Genomic DNA, 20,554 nt, shown 5'->3' on the forward strand with positions numbered 1-20,554 from the left:
AATGCTAAAAATCGAGACTTTTCTTTCTCTCGCGCGGACGATTAATCTCGAAACCGTTATCCGATCCATCTTTCCAACCCTGTGAATTATAAATCGTTGGAAAATATAAATAACTTTGTCCCTGTACCACTGTTATTTTACGTAGTAACAATAATAATAATAGTAATAATTCTATCCATCTCCACGGACGAAGGAGTTTCATATTGCTACTTGAAACTTGTTAATGTAAAGGTGATTGGATCAAGGATAGCTCGAACTTGTTCGAACTTGTTGGAGAAAGTTGGTAAAGTTTGGTGCGCATGTATGACGGAGAGGCGTCTTGCCCCTCTCTCGCAAGGATAATAGGTAATCGCGGTCGGAAACGGTTCGTTCCGCGATTGTTTAACCACATGGAGTCATTCTCCGTCCAAAGTTCGTTCAAATTTTCGCTCGATTCGATCCCGTGCGCTAGTTGTCCCGCGATATCGGCCAAAATGGTTTTATGCAAAATTGGCGGTGGTTCAATTAGGCACGTTAACGAGGGTATTAATTCGAAAACGGAGAGGAGGAGCAGAGGAGGGTTCGTTCGTGCAACGGGATCGAAAAAAAATTGTCCATCCGTTTTTCCTTTATTTTTTCCCCCAATTCGCCGATAGAAAAGGAGAAAAAGTAATTTATCGGGGGCGAGAAATCCGCTAGGGTTTTGCGTTGATTAAAATTATAATGTAATTGCGGCACGCCCGACACAATGGGCGCCTGATGAAGTGGAGGATGTCCGACCGATACCGGAGCTATTCCACTTGCTGCCCGTACTTGTTTTCATTGGTTATGTCCGGATTCTCTTTAATTTGTTTCTCATCGATTCCATTGAAATTATGAATGGTATTATGTATGCGGTGACCATTGTTAAATGATGAATAAATAATACTCGTTTTCAGCGAAAATACGATTAATTGATAACTTATAATAATACGTAAATATATTGTAATAATTACACGTGATAGCAATTATTTATTAATAGCTTCACATTTACGTTAAATCGCGAAGCATTTAAATCGAATTCTTTTCGATTAAATTGGAAAATATAATTAAAAATGACGATATTTTGACGTGATAACTTACAGGGTAATCCTTATCAATCAAATTTGACCAGGGAAAACGCGTTCGTCTGGGATTTGGAGAAGCGTGTCGGTCAATCACGAATGGATCACGGAGAGGATCGAAAGCTTTATAAGCTTTCGATGAGGCAGAAGTACGGCGCGTAACGCGGAAAGTTGGTTACGCGAAATTCACGGCTCAAACTTTCCTTGCATCCTTATTTCCACGAAACCGGCGTAATGGGCTTTCGTCAACGATCAAGAGACGCTTCAACTTTTCGCGCTTCTTTCCAAACTTTAACGCCAGAGAAGCGTAAGGTTTTCTTCGCGTACGAGCGCCTAAGAAATTCAGAATATTAAAATCGAACATTAAAATTGGAAAGAATCGTTATTATATCATTTACTAGACGAATCGTGACAATCTAATATTTCTCAACAATTGCGAAAACTCAGACTTGAGGGACATGCGTCGTGAAATGCATGTTCTCGTCTCTTAGGATTATTATTGCTTTTGTAATTTGGCATTGAATTTTATACTTGTGCTTTGACCGAACGGGTTAATGGAACAAGAGCAAGGAGAGAGGTTGTCGATATACCAGATTATTTCGAAGGAATCAAGTTCGAACGACAAACAGCTGACCAAACAAGCCCGTTGTCGGTGACACGAGCCTTATGGTAATTTTATAGAAAATCGATATAGGCGGCGCGGTATATCCAACGTCCGAATCAAATATTCGAAAACATTGGCGGTTGTCCTGGCGGGAAGCATTGTGGCAGGCGTCCCATTCAAAAAATATTCTGCCCTTGTTGTTTTTGTCCCCTGGACAAACCACGCGGCGGATACACTTGGCTGAAAAAAAAAATCTGTTTTCCAAACCGATTGCTGCCGGCCCACGGCGTCCAATCGATTTTGAATCCACGATCGAATCCAATTCCAATCTTACCTCTTCTTTTTCTTTCTTCTTTTTCTTTCTTTACTCTTCACCTACGTAAGAGCATTCGAAAACGTTCGAGGGAAGACGAAGGAATAATTTTCACTAAAAAAAAACAAAAAAACCTCTTTAGATTATATGCAGTCTCTTGTTATTATTGAATCGAACGAATTCTCGAAAGCAAGTTGAAAAATAGTTACGGAATTAAAGAGAAATTCCGGCTCGAGGTTATATTAAAAGTTAAAAGTAAAGTTAAAGACTCGTTTCCCGAGTTAAAGTTGATTCTATCCAGAGATATCCGGTCTACGGTAACGATTTCCTCTTCTAATAACGCTCTCAATGGATCAACGTCTCGATAACGAAAATTACGATTACGAAAAATAGCTTGACTCGTGTAATTTTTCCGATCATTCGATACGTATTTCTCATCGTTTACCGGCGTCGAGCAATTATTCACCACTCATATCCGATGGGACCGCGATTCCCATTTCCCTATCGGCGACTTAATTGCGTCCGTCCAGGTGTTTTCAAGCGGATGTCCGCTGCCACACGCGTGTCCGATTTAATGGGGGCCTAATAACCCAATTAAAAGGAGATCGGCTCGGTCCAACGACCAATACACACCACATACCTCGTCGAGATCTGTCTGTACCTCGATTCTCCCGATCCCGTTCTTCTCGATTTCTCCCAGCATCTCGTTTCACTTTTCGCGATGCGAGGCTCCCCATTTCTCAAACATTTCCATCCATTTCCACCAAGTTCTCGCGAACGTTGGGCCGGAAATAAAATTTTCAACCCGATAACGTTGGCGCGAGGTATTAAATTACGAGGCGGGTAAATATTAACCCCCTTCGCCCCTCTCTTTTCTTCCACGCGGCGCGAAACGCAGACGATAGTTTTTCATTGGAGAGTAAAATCAAGGAAACGGGGGACGAGGTTGGGTAAACGGCACGTGGCAATTTTTTTTTCACCTTTTGTTGCCGCCACCGCCACCGGTAAACCAGTCCAGTTTACTCCACGCGAGGGGGGAATAGTCGAAAGCATCGGGAAATATTCGGTTGAAAGTCGGAACATGCGAAAACATTCCGCGTTCAATTACATGGTGGAAACTGCCATCCATTAAAGTCCCCCATTACCGTTTCCCTCCCCCCTCTCCCTCGTTTTTTTCGTTTTCCACCGCTTTCCGCTTCGAATCGTTCCACCTCCCCGATATCGCTTGCCCCGACGAATTATCATCGCGATCGATAATCCCTCCAACGATACGGGACGAACGTGTGAATCGGACGACTTGTTTCGTCGTTGGGGCTGAAAGATGTCGGCCGTTATCCTCGGTTCAACCGTACGAGAATTCGAGAATTTAAGGTCGAGCGGAGGAGGAGAGGAACGGATGGATGGAATCGAAACAGGTTGGAAACAGGTCGATATGGAGCGAGGGTCGAGTGGAAACTCGATCCGCCGGCTGGGATCGGAGAGTGTGTCGAGTAAAGAGTGGAGCGCAATTACGCGATTTTCCCTACGGGTCGGATTGTACGGTCGAGTCGATTACGGTTAAAAATTTCTCGCGTTTCGCCCATTCCCGACCTTTTCAAAAATCGACTTTCCATACTTGCTCGAGAAACGTGCAGGAGCGAGAAAGTTTTTCTACGCGAGAGTGGAAGGGAGGAAAAGAGAGAAGCGTGGTTTCAAGCCGTTCCTTCGCGATTCTCGAAAGTTCTTCGCGAAAATATACCAAGTAACGAGGAAGGGGACGATGCCACGATTTCACGAACGAGTCGCTCGAAAGCTCTCACTCGTTCCTCTTTCTTCCCTTTCTTGCGTTCTTTCGATTGCCGAATAAAAAAAAGGAAGAAAGAAAGAACGAAAAAGAAGGAAAGAGGCGAAATTCAGCGTTGAACGGAGAAGGACGGGTCGGAACGGGGCGGAAATTCGCGCGGTTTCCCGATTGTGGTTGTCATCCCGCTCGATGGCCCACTCGATTCGAGTGGAAATCCAATGGACGAGTGGCGGGCATCGGTAAATGAACGAGGTCCAGCGTGGAATGGCCGCGGCTTTTTTTTTCCCTCCCACTGCTCACCTCACAGTCACGCTCCACATTAATTAACGCCGCGGGTCATTGTGCTCGGATTAAAAGATCCCATCCTGGTGGGATCGTAACGCGTGTATAGTAATTTAATGCCTTACGACGTTTCGGGTGAATTCTACGTATAATAATGGGTTTGCTCGTACGAGTTATTAACGGTCCATTTGCTTTTCCGATCTCTCATCGCATACGTGCGCGGGAAAAAGAGCGGAAGCGCGCTTCGAATCAATTTTATTACGTTAAGGGAGGAAAAATATCGCGAGAAATTTTCTTTAATCGACGCGATCAGGCTCGTCTTTCGTTCTCTTTTTGATTAAAGGGGGGACAGGTACGATGACGGATGGCACGAGGACAGCGTTACCAATTTTCGCTCGTCCCTCGATTCGTTCATCGATTTGTCTCGGGTGGAAACGGTTGTAACGGAAACGGGTACCGTGTAAACCTTTTACCGCGATAAGAGGTTTACGAAGTAGCGTGCCTGTACACGAAACTACGTTTCCCAGCGATAAAACGAGATACGATTTCTATATTCATGAGTGGCGTGGGAGAGAGTAAATCTTGGAATTGTAATGCTGTGCGCTTGCTCCGCTCTTCGCCATTTAATCAAATATCGTATTAACGTTATAATCACGATGCGATGTAAACTTATTCACCGCGTTACGATTGCGTTAATTGTAACGATAAACGGAGAGAGACGTTGAAGATATGAAAACTACGACTTTCGATTTTCGAAAGAAAAAAAAGAACGGGATATCCGTTCCAAGATCTTTTCTCGAATGATTCCAAGATGAAAAAGCGGGCTCGTTTGAAAGTCTAAGAGATTCGGAATTTTCCTCCTCGAGATTAGGATGGAAACGAATTCTCACGGGTTGAACATGGCGCGATCTAGATGGAATTTCGATACGTCTTCCATTCCATATCTTATCGCCAAGATATCGGGGTTGGTGCACAGGTGTTTCCCAACGTAAATTTCGGCCGGGTGCGGGAAGACGTCCAGAAGCTGGAAACGTAATTCGCAAGGGAGCGAGCAGCGACGTTCGTATAGGAGAGGCGGAAGGGTTCACTGCCACTTATTTAAGCGAAGTTTAAGCTGCTGGTCGGTCTACACTTGCTCGTAATTGTCCTGATATTTAGCCCGGTTCCTGCTATTCCTTCCCTACATCTGGAGCTTATTTATTAATTGACCCTAAACTCCGCCACCGGTGGTGTGCATCTCTCTCTCTCTTTCTCCCCTGTTTTTACCCAGCAACGAATGCTCATCGGCACGTGAACAATGCCGCCGCCAGAGTAGAATTAGAATGGAATAGTAATGAGCGCGATAAAAGGATGCTCTCTCCCTCGTTAAGAGTCGGGAAGCCTCTGATCTCGTGGAACACCGATTTATGCCTCCAAACGATCGTCATTACGGTTCTTATTAACATGATTCGGATTTTTCGTTTACTTTTGCTTCTACATATGTTTTATATGTATATATATACGTGTGTGTGTGTGTGTTATAAAGCGGATCGAATTAATTGCATCGGTTAGAGGATGATATTCCTTTTTTGAAGGAATAATCGAAAGTTGTACGTCTTCCATATTCATTGGATTCTTAATATCCTCGTTTAAAATATACAATAATAAAAAGAATACCGTTGAAATTAATATATAATCGAGGGGAACGCGTGTAACGAACGAGGGAGATTTAATTAAAAAATTAATCTAAAATATAAATCCTTGGTATCTATTTCAAAAAACATGGAAGGTTGTCGCAATTTTTCACCGTTTCGTCCATCCGGGATACGTGACGACGTAGCCGACGTATAATAAAAATGTCTCGTAGATCTCGATTCTGATATTTCCCCCACCCTTTTTTTCTTTTCTTTTTTCCAACGAAAAATTTCAACTCTGCAAAGAAGAAAACGGAAACAGTTGCCCGGTCAAATATATCAACCGTGGACCGCTCTACAATTATTTTATTCACCGGTCGTGCCTCCTCATGGACACCTCACTCCGTATATCTTCGAGCGCCAGCAAATTTCTCCCATATTAACGGCCCGCCACTTATTCCTCGCATATCGTCACGTTTACTCGAATACACGCCATCCTCGATTTCCATCCACCGTTGTTGGAAAACTTTCCGATTTCTCCGGGTTTTATCGGCTCGAAATCATCTCCCTCTCGATTACATCTCCGCAGTTGCCACTCTCGCCACGGAAATTCAACGTCCGATCCACGTGTGCGCCAATAGACCGGGATGAATCCCCCGGGGAGGGAGGAAGACTCGCGTGTAAACAGCTGCAGGGCGAGCTCTCTCTTTCCCCCACCCTTCCTGAATTCGTTTACCTCTTAAAGTAAATTTCACGTTCTCCTCTCAAAGGACGAGGACCCGATTGGTGTAGAATGTCTTCGCTACTTGTTTCCATAACTTTCCTTTCAACGATCTATTCTCTATCCACATCCGAGGCAAGCATGGAAAAGGTTGGTTGTGTGCGCGTGTATTTAAAAAAGCCCGTTATCGTAGCTGGATGTAAGTAGATGTTTATAATCGACTTTTATCCTATTACCGGTTCGTCGGGCTGGGAGATAAAAATTATTTAAAAATCCATTATACGTAATATCATCGAGGACGGCGTAATTTTTGTAAGACGATTACAGGAGGGCGGATGGATGGATGGTGGACATAGCCATAGGAAATTTCATTCGTTGTCTCTTGGCTCGAGGGATTCCCTCGATCGAGCCTGCCTTGAATCGGAATCGGTTGCGTGCGACGCGTGGTCATCGATAATACTCGTTTCGAAGCGCGGAGGAGTGGGACGAAAGGCGAGGGGGGAGGATTTAATCGATTTTCGAGGGGCGTGCCGATTTCGGGATCCGGGAAAGACGGGATCGAGTCGGGCAATTTCGAGTGAGCGGATGCTACGTGTCGGCACGAATCGAGCTCGTACGCTGTGAAATTTCCCGGCCAGCCGTAAGTGGGCTTTAACGTTTCGCCGGGATCGCGTCGATCGTGAATCAACACCTCGTGAAAATTGCGTTTGCGATAAAAAAAAGGAGAAAAAGGGAAAGGGGGAAAAAAAACGAAACGAAACGAAACCGTGTCGATATTGCGATTTTTTTTATTGCGATTTACCGACCGAGTTCATCGTTCGATGAATTTCGAGCCGCCGATGAATTTTTATTCCCGGCTGTCTCCGACGAGGAAACAGGAACCGATCGGTAAACATCGAGGTAACGTTTTTCCCCCGTAAAGTAATGTTAAAGTGGAGCACGATTGCTCATCGAGCGAGACACCTCATCCATTCTTCGATAGAGCAAAAAAAACTTGGGATAGCGTTCGTTGGCACGAAAGAGGCGAAGAAGGAGGCGCGATTCATTCTCGGTATCGATCGAGGATGACGCGTATACAATACTCCTCGATAACTCCTCGTTTCTTCTCGGACTGGATCGCGCGAGATATACCCTCGAGGGATGCAATCACTCCTTCCTTGTTTTCTCCAAAGGATTGCCGAAATTTCAGCCACGTCGACTCTTGGAAAATTCTCTCCCCTTTAAAACCACCCCCGATGTATATCCTAGCCGAGTGAATGGGTAGGAAGGAATTAGCTGGAGGACGGGTTAAAGGATCACCTCGGTGAAATATATCCCGATACGGCGAGTAACGAGCGAGGAAAAATATTTACCGCGCGCGCGTAGCGATAACAAAGGATGAGGGTGAACGATGAATAATGCATATTCGATGGAGCATCGCGAACTAGCCTCCCCCTTTATAACCGCTGCGTTACCCGCCGTTCGCGAGCCCTTTTGTGTCCAAGCTCGAGAGCCACCGTTTTACGAGGGCGTCACGCGTTTCCGTACGGCCTCTCGTAAAATAAACCCACTCTTCTTAAACCTCCGATCGAGAGTGGCTCCGTTCGATTAGATTCGATCGAATTTCCATTAACATTTTATTATATACCGGCCTTTTCCTACCGCCTTTCCTACCTTTTAAAGGTAGCGACAATTTTCGCGAAACGATACCGTTTCTTCGACGGTGACTCGCCACGAAAGGTTTCGATCGAATCGAAAGGAGTTCTCGGGACGGGAAAATTCGTCGCGCGATAAATCTCGAATACGCGTTGACGAGAATTGCGATAGAACCTTTCCTGCTTCGTCGTTCCCTTCAAATTCACGATCGTTCGTGAGCAGCAGGATTCTTACATAGGAGGAATATGCACACCAGAGAGAAGAAATTTCCGTGTAATTAATAATGTAATGTGAAACTTCGAACACGAAAGTTTATCTTCTTTTTCTTTTTCTTTTCGTACGATTTGAACGCGAGTTCCCTCGAATTCACGCCGCGTGTTCGTAGATTGAGATGTTCTCACGCGGGGACGAACCGTTATCGATAGCTCGCCGATCGTAAATTTCGGTCGACGGTCGAATGCAGAATAGCCACTCGAGCTTTTCCTTTCCCTTCGTCGTCCTCGCAAAGAACGAAGCGTGGCGCGCGAAAAAATGTGTCCAAAGCCACTCGATGCCGGATATCGACGCTCGCAATCTTTCTCTCGTCGCTTTCTTCTTCGACGTCCTTCCACGATTTGACGTAGGAAAGGGAAAAAAGGAGAAGAGGAAAACGATACGGATTTCAAGCGATCCGAACAAATTACCAATTTGTCGAAAGAAAAAGAAAAAAGCTGTTGAAAGTTTCGACGAAATTCTCAAACGACCAGTATAATAGATCTAAAGCAACGAAGCGCAATTTACACAGGCATCTGAATTTAAATTTGAATTTCGAGCATCGATTAAAGTTCGAAACAGCGCTTCGTGCGAGTGCGATAACACGTCGTGTGACGCGCTGTTGAAGCGCTCGATACTGTCAATTTCCTTTGCCCGAACAGCGGGACGATAAAACACCTCCAAGACTACGCTCGGGGATAAAAGGGGAAAGTTTTCGCCGAATAGCCGTTGGACGTTTCCTTATTTCGCGCCACGCCGTGGATGGACTCTCGTTTCGCCGCTATGGCGGAAACAACTTGGAGGGGTTGGAATTGCGCTCCGTTCTTCTTAATGCCTCGACACAAGGGGTATAAAGTTTTGCGAACCCCTTTTTCTCGCCCGCCTGTCCACGCTGCTGCCGAAGCCACCATCGGCTATCTAGCTTGGAAATAATAAAAAGAGACAAGAGAAGGGGGAGCGGATGAGAGCGTCTCGAAGTTTCCTCGATATCGTTTCCCGGGGACAGAGGGCCGATGCCCGTCACCCATCGCCCCCCAACTTTTCCTTATCTTTATCGGTAAACAATGTTTACTCCCCACCTCTCTCTATCCCATCCAACGTCTTTTTTTCGTTTTTTCCTCCTCTTTCTCCTTCCTTTTCCCCGTTCCTCCACCCTTTCAGGATTCAATTATCCTCGGCCGCGGTGAAGCGCCGTCCAACGGTTTTTAATTAACGGAGTTTAAAAATTTATATCGCGTCTCCGATCGCGGTCTGAACGGCGACTGATTGATATCCGAGGGAAGGAATGCGAGCGTAAACTTGGCGACGGGGTTGCGTCTCGTTCTCGTCCTCCTGTTCGTTTCGAACCGTTTATCTTTGGAAATATTTATGAAGAAAAGGATGTTTCCAATGATAGGTTTCGAAAGAAATGAAATCGGATAGCAGAATCGTAATAGATTAAACGTATTCGAGTTTGCGTCGATCGAAATAATATTCCTCCTCCCCCCTCTCGTCGAACATCAGAATCGACTGGAAGAAGCGACTAAGAAGAAACTCTCTGTTTCTCTCCGTTCGAGCGAAGAACAGACAAACTTGTCGTATCCTTTTTGTCAAGGATTGTTCTTCGTTGAGAAGAAACGGAATATAGATGGGCTGGTAGTAGGGTTTGTACATTTCGAGCGGAAGACGCGGACGCTAATTATCAGGTTAATCGACTGTTCCCAACGATTTACGCATCGTTCGAGGCGAGTGCATCGAATCGAGTCGCTACATCACTACATCCAGTCCGTTATCGCGGGGAAACGAAATTGGCAGACGCGAATTTTCGCGGTAATTGGCTACGGCCGAACTCTCGCCCATTCCGCTCGCTTTGCCCGCTCTCTGTGCTCTATATTATTTAAACGTAATTTATAGGGAGGAGGGGGAGCGCAAACGCTTCCACGGGACGGTGACTAATTATGAGTTTCGAGCGGCCAGTTTCTTTACTTCTTACAACTTTGTACATCGATTTATTCTCTTCTCCTCCCCCTTCTTCTTAAATTTACGAATAAATCGACGAAAGTACACGAATGAACGGTGTATTTAAATTATGAGATTCGCGCGATGAAAGTGACCGCTCGTTTAAATTCCTTCAGAGAATTTTTAATATGAATTTTTTATTTCGACGAAAGGAAGAGGGAAGATTCGATTTCGCGAGATTGAATAAATAAAGGGATTGCAACGATTGCGACAGTTGGAAATGCAATTTCGGAATGATGATGATTCGCAACGAGGAGAGTCGAGGAGACCGATCTCTCGATCGATGCGATTCGTTTAAAGTAATCCGATAAAAGCTGGGAAACGGGGAAAAAACTTTTTGTTATTACGATATTTTTAAATAGCGGAATTTTTCTAAACATCTACTTTCTGCTAAGAATGCGGTCAAATGCGTAGCATCGCTCTGATAGTTCTCGAGTAAGAAATGGTTTCGTTGCACGCATCTTGCGACTTTCGATCGTCGATCGTGCACGACTCAACGGTGACGCGACTCTGCGAGAAGAAATCGCGCGCAGAGTCGTCCGTGTCCTCTCTGCTCCTCTAGAAAAAAGGAGAATTTCCTCTTTTCCTTTCTCCCTCATCGAGTTGCGGATAAGGTTCGCGAGATTCCAGCTGGGAATCGTTGCGGAATTCGCATTTTAATGGAGCAGCCGAGGATCGAAAGACCGATGTTGGCCGCCGGTTAATGGCGACCGTTTCAAACTTTGCCACTCCTCGTTCCAAGATTAATCCTCCTCCTCCTCTTTCCTCCATAGGAGAGAAGAGAGAAGCGGATAATTCGATCAGTCGAGGAAAATATGCGAATGAAATTGCATTTTAAACAGCAATGTTGTTCCCCGCTTCCAACGATCTTCCAAAAATCATAGGTTTCGTTATTGTCTTCGGAGATACGGAGTGGTTCAAAGTTGCCCGAATATTTAAAATCGTAAAATTAAAATTTCGAAATTTCCCTCTTCGAACTCGGATGAAAGATGCCTCAAGTTCACTTTTCGTTGCGATCGTAAAGAAAATTCCTCGATAATTATTAATCGAAACGCTTATACGACGCTTCGTCGAAACGCAAATCTCGCCATTTACAACATTCGATAATAAACGCGAGTTAATTGCAATCGTGATTTGAACATCCATTCAACTTCCCCCGAAGGGCTTTATTCGTTCCGCGCGCAACGGCCGAGCGTAGAAAATACAATTTCGATGATATTGCACGCAGGAATCTCGTCGATCGTCTCTCTCTCTCTCTCTCTCCCAATAATTTATTTAACCAGCGCGCACACTTGTCTATTTAACGCGTAATCGCGTTTCTAAATCGGCTCTCTATAAACCGTTAAACACACATTCTCCCAGAGAATCCCATTTTCGAAAATGAGAGGACAAACACACCCTCCGAAAAGGTATCCAAATTTTCTCTCTCTCCCTCGAGGCATCGATCCGTAAAGGATTTGGCGGCCAATTAAAAATCCACGACGCAACGAACCCGATCCCAGGGAGCGCGCAATCTAATTACAAGTGGAAGAGTCGCGCGGCTCGCGGATAAAAGCGAAAAAAAAAGAAGAACTCCACGGAGAAAGGAGAGGAAAGTGGGAGGAGGGATGAATTGGAGCGCGACACCCTCGAGTTTCGAGGCGAAATACGATACGAGGCGGGCGAACCCCCGTCGTTCCGCTTCGTGGTTGATTCGACGCGAATGCCGATCGGGTTTGCACGCGTAGATCCCCTCCCCCTCGGTAATTTTGATTACAAGTCGCGACGCGAACGAGGTCGTGGCACGGCACGAGGGGAATTCGCAAAGGGCAGTCACGCGTAATAGCCACTCGAAATCCAGCGAGCCTGTGTTAACGTTTGCGCCCCAGCTCGGCTGGAAAGGGGAGGGGGAAGCACGCCGGAATAAACGTATGCACGTTCACATTCGATCTTCGACGCGATCTTTTCTCTCCTATCTCTCCCCATTCTGCCTCGTTCGCCGCGAGAGGACACGAGATATAACGGGTTAACTGGTCGCTTTTGACGGTGAAGGAGGGAAGGTTGGTTGTTAGGCGGGCGATGCCGGTAATTACCGCGGCGGTACACTCGGTTGAAGCACCATCGAAGCACCACTTGTGGGAAAGCGACGAGTGTCGTTCGACGCGAGACGCCTTCCAACATTGCGAGAATTTCGAAATAGTTGCGCGCTTCGACATTGTTGCCAGAATCTTGAGAGAGAGAGAGAGAGAGATTCGTGATTATCTTGGAGCATTGTTGGCCGAAGCTCGTAATTGCTCCGCAAGCGAACGTTCGCAAGATCGTCGTGTACCTCTCTGTCGCGATTTTGCGCGTGGGTGTTCGGCCGTTAATCACGGCCGAGAATTCACAGCTCGTACGAGGGCGATAACGATTGCGAATTGCCGGTCCACGGTTATTAAAACGGCCAATCGAACGATCCGAGCGTATTACGATTGGCGGTGGACGCGAATCGCGTCCGCGCGGTGCTGCTCGACCGTGAAACGACGCTGTACGCCCGATTTCGCCCGATTCGAGTCCAACCTCTCCTACTCCATTCTCAATTTTCCGTTCCTTCCTCTTTCTTCCTTCGTTTCGACCTTATGGAAGGTCTTTGGCGAGAGCACAATACGGTTGTAAAGATCCACTCGGAGTTTTCACGTGCGCTGAAACGATTGAGAGAGAGAGAGGAAGAAAATAAGCTGGAAGAAGATTATTCATCGACAAACGATTTAAATAACACCGTTTCGTACGTAAGTTTGCACGCTGCGGATTTAGAAGCGTGATTTGTAATTATCGAGTCGCGAACCGTCCCACGATTTTCAATATCAGCTCGGCCTGCAGCCCATTCATCGCGGGGTGAATTAGTGGCTCGAATAAGAGTCGAGTCGAGCGATTAAACGCGGGGGAGCAAAGTTGGGACGAGTTTGCGAGGAGTTATCGCGTTATCGAGGAGAACGTTTCGATTCTCCGCGGCGCTAATTAATTTCGACGCTGGAGGATTAACGGACAAGAAATCCATCGATTATTATTCCGCGAATTCCGCGAAACCGACATCCTCTTTTTCTCCCTCCCTCTCTCCCCTTTCTAATTAACGAGAAAAGCGAACGAAGGGAAGGCACGAGCGAGCGAGAGCCTATTAATCAGAGGTGAAAGCCGATCGATCCCCCTTTAATCGTTTCCACAAACGTTTTCTTCTTTCCTCGTTCGTTCGGGTATTCGACTCGCCACGAATTTCGCAGAAACGTCCCAATGTCACACGCCAAAACCAAGGAATTGAACGGAGGAATGGAACGGTTACGCCTGTAAGCAAGTCGTTAAGAAAGTTGGAACAAGGATCGGTTCGAAAATTCGCGAGACGAGTACCGATAATGCACCGAGGCGTTTAAGTATTCACCGTGAGGAAACTTGGTCGGCTGGGGATCGAACAGGGAAGGGATTGGCGATGCATTAATTAGAAGCGATTGAACCGTTACACCGGCGATTAAGCAAACTATCGCAACACGTGAAAAGCAGGTGTTACGGTGACCGACACCGCTCGAGGCCAGATGCAAATTCCTTAATCGTTTTCGCCAAGTTTGCAGACACGCCGCTCGAGACTTACACGGTTACCGGTCAAACCACCCCTATACTTTTCCCTTCGATTTATCCAGCGAGAGGGACTCGCGGACAGATGGTTTGATCGAGGCTGTTAAACTGTTAGTTCAAATTAACTCGACGATTATCGAAAGTTAAAGTCTCCTTCCTTTTTTGTCCGTTTCGAATTGGATCGGAATCCGTGGAGGAGGAACAAAAGGGGTAGGAAGTTGATAATAGCTTGATGGATCGGGCGATCGAAAAGAAGAGGAAGAAGAAGAAGTCGCGATGGAAATTTCCTGCTTTAATCTTTAATTCAACGTTCTTTCTAGGAAGGAAGGAAAGGAGGAAGCGTGGTAAATAATCGATACGTCTCGTACGATTAGCCTCGTTCCTCGAGAACGGGGGTGTTGCACGGAGGCCACGTCTTCGGGACGGGATACACGACTCGACGTGCGCGCAATGATTAATGCAAATGGCCGAGAGTGTTCCCCTCCCCTCCGAATCGATGCAGCCTCGTGCTTATCCCCTTAAGTTCCTCGGTTAGTTGCCGCCTTACTCTTCCTTCCGTCCCATTTGCCCGAGTGAAACTTGCCCGATTAAATCGCGTTCGGCGCTCGACCCTAGTTTCGAAAGGTTGACGTAGCTGGAATTTCCAATGCGGTCGTGCACGCAAAGACCTCGAGCGAGTCGATGGGAAACGGCATCGTCCCGTGTCGTTGGTTTTTCGATGTTGAAAAATCGCACGCGAAGACAAGGATTTAAACTCGGCCTCGGACCAGGCAATAATCGGTCAAAGCGATTCTCCATTGGAGATTTTCGTGGCACGGCGAGCTCGCAACGGGATCTCTTGAAATCACCCCACGATCGGTCGCGAAACGGTAATTTTCAACGATTTCATCCACCTCGTGCACGAATATTTCCTCGCGCGTCGATCGAGATCGTTCTTTCTCTCTTTTCTTTTCTTTTTTTTTTTCCTCTTCTCCACCCTTTTCCATCCTTTCCTCTTTTGAATAGCAAACGTTTTCGATCCCTGCTATCAAAGATCGCTTCAACCTCGTTTTTCCTTCTCTTTCCCTCCTTTCCACTCGACTTCAAAGCGATCGGTCCCCTCGTTCACGCGTCGATCGTAACTTTATTTCCTTTCAACCAGATTTTTTCGCCACTGAAATCTGGACGACGCGTGTATAAATAGGAAACAGCGGATAGAAATCGGATACAACAATGTCGCGAAGAGTTCAAGAAACGAGTCGAATTGAAAAAAAGAATAAGAGAGAAAAATAAAAAGAATCGTCTCCTTCGAGAAATGCGTGCAATTTCCTGATTTTCGAAATTTCGACAAATTCCCTGGACGGGATGGAAACAACGATTCGTAAGGGTTGATTGATAAGCGATCGTATCGCGACGCGTTTTGCGGAACAATTTATGGTTTCAGAAATTCCCAATGTGGAAAATCGTTAAACCGTTGTGATGCGAAACGAGCGGCGGCAATTTTGCTTTTCGCTTATTTTTCTCTTTGCACAATGAATATTCCAGTCTGTTATTGAGTTTCTGTGCGGATTTCAAAAGCGCCCCAGCGTGGGAAAAAGAGGTCGATACGAGAGATTGGATAAAATATTTGAGCTTTCCCAGTGGTTTTTTCAATCACTTTCCACCCGCCGCTGAACGTTATAACTCATTAAATTGGCCGAAAGTTCCCCCCCTCCCGTTGAATAAATATTTGACCTTGGAATCTCAAGGTCGAAAGCGCTGCTTCCGCTCGGATCTCTAAATACATATTTGAGAGTGAAAACCGGAGAAACGAAAGCTACGTTACTCGCTAAGTTTCTATTCATGAATTCAATTGTGAAAAGTTGAAAAAAAGAAAATAACACGGATCCACTTCCTTTTTCATCCCTTTTTAATCATTCTCCTCTTCCCTAACGTAATCCAATCCTCCGATTCTCTCTTCTCGCGCGAGCATAAATGGATCGCGAACCGACAACGTGAGTTTATTATATCCACGATCCTCGAAAAACAGAAATCGATGAGAGTTTGTCCAAGCTTTAGCCGCCGATTACGAACATCTGCCACGTTTTATCCTTCCTCCCTCTCCTCTCCCATTTTTCCATCCACTCTCTCTCTCTCTCTCTCGCAACACTTTATCCTAATTAATTAATCCGAAGAAGGCGGACCCACTCCTTATTTACGCGTTGTAATTAACGCAAGCGTCGTAACAACCTAAAACCGTAACAGCCGCCTTCTCCCCTCGTAGTAAATAAAAAAAGCTCGAGGCGCACACCCTCGTGCTTATTTAATTAATATCTTTTCATTATACGCGTCACGGAGAAGAAAGAAAATTCCCGTAACCCGAGACTGGACTAAAATTGAACCGCTCTCCCTTTCACGATCCTTCTTTTCTCTTCTTTTCCAACCCTCGATCGGATTTATCGGCAAGAATTTTGGCACAACTTTCCCCGCTCGAAATTTTCCCTGCCGTCCGAGATTAGGTTCTACCTTCTAGGTAGGATTTTGTTTCAGTTGCCCGATTTCATTAGCCGATGAAAGGCGAAGAGTCGGTGAACGCGTTTTCAAATGGGATTACCATCGCGTTGCGTTTTAACGGAAGTCAGTTTACGTCGGGGAGCGGGTTCGTTCCCGGAATTTCAGCCACTTAAACGTTAATGGAAAGGATCTTGTGGAAGGAGTGTGTATATATACGCGTCGATGTTCGAAATTGATTTAGTTACGCGCGTTGCCTCGAGATATTCGATGTTTGAACAAAACTCGATTTTTGCTCGAGAAGGAGGGTATGGATCGATTCTTCGTAACGTGAATATTTGGATATTACGAGAAACGCGGAGAATCCATTAAGTAATTATTAAAGTAATAATAAATTTTCACGACTTTAATTGTTAACGTTCTTGGAGAACAATGGAGAATTATGGGAAAGTTGCGTTTTATTTCGCCTTGCATAGAGTTTGCAACGAGTGTTTTTTCTTTTTTTAATAAAACAAAAGGGAATTTTATCGTTATTTTTCTATTGCTGTCAAGAATCAAAATTCGATCTTCATCAAGTATATTAAAAAACCTGAGATTTCATGGAAGGTGTTTATTTTCCAAAGCACGAAACGGTTCCTATCTTCCTATCACGAGAGAAGAGCTCGTCTTCTCGGACGATGTTCGAATGAAACTCGAGTCCTGAGACAATTTTTATCCGCGGAGGAGGATATAATATCGAGGAAATGAATATTTAGATTATGAGAAACACGAAGAATTCGCTAAGTAGCTAATTAATGAAGCAATAATAATAAATTTTCACGACTTTAATTGTTAAAGTTCTTGGAGAATTTGTATTATTTTTGAAAGCTTTTTTTCTTTCCTTGCCTCTATAATAAGGTTCTCATCTTTAAGTTTTCGCATTACCTCGATCCATTACGATAATTTATCTTTACTTGGTGCAAAAGTCATAAATCAGCTCGAATCCTTCCTCAACCAAGTATCAAAATTCGATCTCCATCGAGCGTGCCAATAAAATCCGAGATTTCATGGAAGCTTAATCGCGAGGGGAGCGTAGCTCCTATCCTACCTTCTCCAGGAGAGGAGGGCTCCGTCTCGGACGATGTTCGATGTTCGAACGATGGTTGCAACATCCCCGACCCCGGCTTGTCGACGCTCCCTGTTTCATCAGCCTTGCGGCTCCATATATCCTAGCGTCGAAGGAGAGGAGAAACGGCCCAAGCAAACCGGCCGATCGATTCCTCGTTACCTTTGATTTTCCACTTAGCCAACACCGGTTTGCGGCGCGCCATCGGTGAGCCCGAGATTCCTCTCCACGGGCCCGAATTAAACGGGTCGAGATCTTAACCAGAGGGAGGAGAGTTCATTTTTCTCGCCGAGAAGTTGGACAGGTTGATCGAGGAATTTTTTAAACGAGGCGTTATTGCGTTTGGAGAGGTCTCGATCGATTGTTCTCGAGAAAGTCAACTTCGTTTTTTGTTCGACTTGTATCCCCTTTGAGACACAAAAGGAGCGCGCGAAAGGACGGATGATTTTAAGTGCAAACACTTTTCGAATGAGGGAATCAGAGAGTTGAGATGCAGACGGTGGATCTTCAACGAGAGCGCAATCATTTTCTCGGTCGCGAGACGCAAAAATACGATTCGCAAAGTGTAATTTCGTTCGTCCACGGTGTAATGATGAAATGAAAGCGGAAACGGAATATATTACGCAATCAAAACGAACGTTGTAATCTAAACGATCGCCATCGACACGAAAAAAGATAGAGTATTCATTCTCTTTGCGGGGACGAGAAATCGAAAAAGATAATCGGATAGGGAAGATCCCGTCTCTGCGAGAATGGGATAGAATTTTAAACGAAACAATTGCGGAAGAACGGACACGAGCAGCTCGAGTGGCGTAGATAAACGCGTTTTACCCGGCGTTTCTCGTTGATTTCATTCCCTCCACTGATGGAAGATCGTTACCTGGCATCAACAAGACTGTAATTCTTCGCTCTGGCGAAATTCGAGCCGGTTAAGGTGGTGAGCGTAGAGTAGAATTCTGTTATTCTCTCGTTTCCTTCTCTCGTTTTGCTTCGGTATTCCACAGCCCGAGGAGGGCTGGAAAAAGATTGAGAACGCTTTTAGAGAGAGCTCTTTCGCCTGTCCGTAACGCAATTAACGTTGCTCCGTTAATTCGTCGTGTTCCCTCGCGTTTCTTTTTTTTCTTTTTCCTTTCTTTTTGTTTTCCTCCACCGGTTACCAGGGGAAACGACGTTTCTGGACAACGACGAGAAGGAACAGGTTTCTATACATATATATATATATTCGATACGATCTTTACAGTTTCGCGTGTCGATGTGTAGCGCTGAGTTGGACGCAAGCAGCAACGTCCATCCTCGATCAAAGTTAGGAAAAGCGCACGATCCCCTGGATTTGAGTAATTCGAGAGAAACAGTTGGCAAAGAAGTTTTGCGAGAAGTTTACTTTGCTTAGTAACTTCGTAAACAAGTCGACGAGTGGATGTTTAAGTAAAATGGTTTCTCGAATACGCTCCCGGATAAAGAGACCATCCGGGAATCTTTGTCAACTGTATCCACGCGTCGAACTTCGAAATTTCGAGCAACGATCGAGCCCTTGTTGCTCGAACTGTTTTATTAGAAATTTCAAGGATTGGGAGAAAATGGAGGATATATCGCGAGATCCGATTTGGAAACGAAAACCGAACTTAATGTAACCGTTTCGATGTGGAACGACTTCATTTTCCGAGATCTCCAAATCTATTTTTCGGTGAAATTAGACTACTTTTTTCCTCCTCCCTTTTAGTTTCTCACGCGAATAGAAATTCTATTGGATAGCAGAAGAGCAATTAGTAGCGATTCTTTTATTAAATTTTCGTCTCTTAGGAAACAGGGACGGGAGGAGGGTCCAAGCTTCTCGTGACTCGAATCGAGAACACGGTATTCCTGCGAAAAACAATTTCTTTAAACTCTCCTCGCAGTCGTGGAAAAATGCTCGTTTCGACTCGCAACCGAGTCAAAGAAAAGGAAATAAAGAAAAAAAAGGAGGAGGAAAAAGAGAATGAAAAGAAAAAAAAAAAAAAAAAAAAAGATGGATAAAAAAATCTCATCGCGTGCATTTTTAACAGATTCACCGCGAGACGGATGTTTGCTGCTCGTTATTAAGCGGCACGGAAGAAAGAGGCGTCTCGCGAGACGCGATTCCATTTTTCAGCCAGAAGTTCCGCTTTCGCCGCGAACAATCATCCCGCGAGTATTTCAGTAACGAACAGAGAGCACAATAAAGGCCTCTTTTTCACCACCGCACCGACGTACGAAAAGCAACAAGGAAACGCGCACAGAGACAAACAGAGAGAGAGAGAAAGAGAGAGAAATAAAAATATGGATGCGTAGAAATGCGCATCACGCATGTTGCACACGTATCTCCGTCATTCTATCATTAACTCGCAACAGAAGGAATTCTTTTGCCCCATTCGCGAATTCAATTTAATGGTAATAATTTTCTTTCCCTTTGTCGCTCGTTCCTTGCGCGTTTTCATCGAAGATAAGAAAATAAAGCGGAATGCAAGCGTTGCGCATTTTATCATCGACTCACAATAGGAAGAATTCTTTTCGTCACGAGATTCGAATTCCATTTGCGAATTTGCGTTAAACATTGGATTTAACTCGATAATGATAACGATTCTCTCTTCTATCATTTCTCAAGTGCTTTCGAGAATCATGCGCGTTCCATGATCATTTCATCATTACATAGCTCGCAACAGGAAGAATTCTTATGATAATGATACCTTCTTTCTATCGAGAATTTTTAAGAATCACCATCATCATTATTTCTTCATTATATAGCTCGCGACAGGAAGAATTCTTCTGATCAAGCAACTCGATAATTCCTATATCGAATTTAACTCGATAATGATAATGATACCTTCCTTCTATCGAGAATTTTTAAGAATCACCATCATCATCATTTCATCATTATATAGCTCGCGAGAGGAAGAATTCTTCTGATCAAGCAACTCGATAACCCCTATATCGAATTTAACTCGACAATGATAATGATACCTTCCTTCTATCGAGAATTTTTAAGAATTACCATCATCATCATTTCATCATTATATAGCTCGCGACAGGAAGAATTCTTCTGATAATGATACCTTCTTTCTATCGAGAATTTTTAAGAATCACCATCATTATCATTTCA

General features: G+C 44.9%; 1 protein-coding gene across 2 annotated transcripts in view; it reads right to left on the bottom strand.

Moving 5' to 3' along the window:
• Window positions 1-923: 923 nt before the first annotated feature.
• LOC108002915 (REPTOR-binding partner) overlaps window positions 924-20,554 on the bottom strand; it is a 149,027-nt gene continuing 129,396 nt past the window's right edge. Inside the window, exons 6-7 of one of the 2 annotated variants that reach the window (XR_009828856.1) lie at window positions 2,021-2,113; window positions 924-1,926 (exon numbers count right to left, since the gene is read on the bottom strand). The gene's annotated coding sequence lies outside the window, so the exon portion shown is untranslated. Of the gene's footprint in view, window positions 2,114-20,554 lie in introns of both variants that reach the window. The other variant, XR_009828857.1, reaches the window with a different exon arrangement.

Source organism: Apis cerana, linkage group LG2 (genome assembly GCF_029169275.1).
Source record: "Apis cerana isolate GH-2021 linkage group LG2, AcerK_1.0, whole genome shotgun sequence".
Classification (NCBI taxonomy): Eukaryota; Metazoa; Arthropoda; class Insecta; order Hymenoptera; family Apidae; genus Apis; species Apis cerana.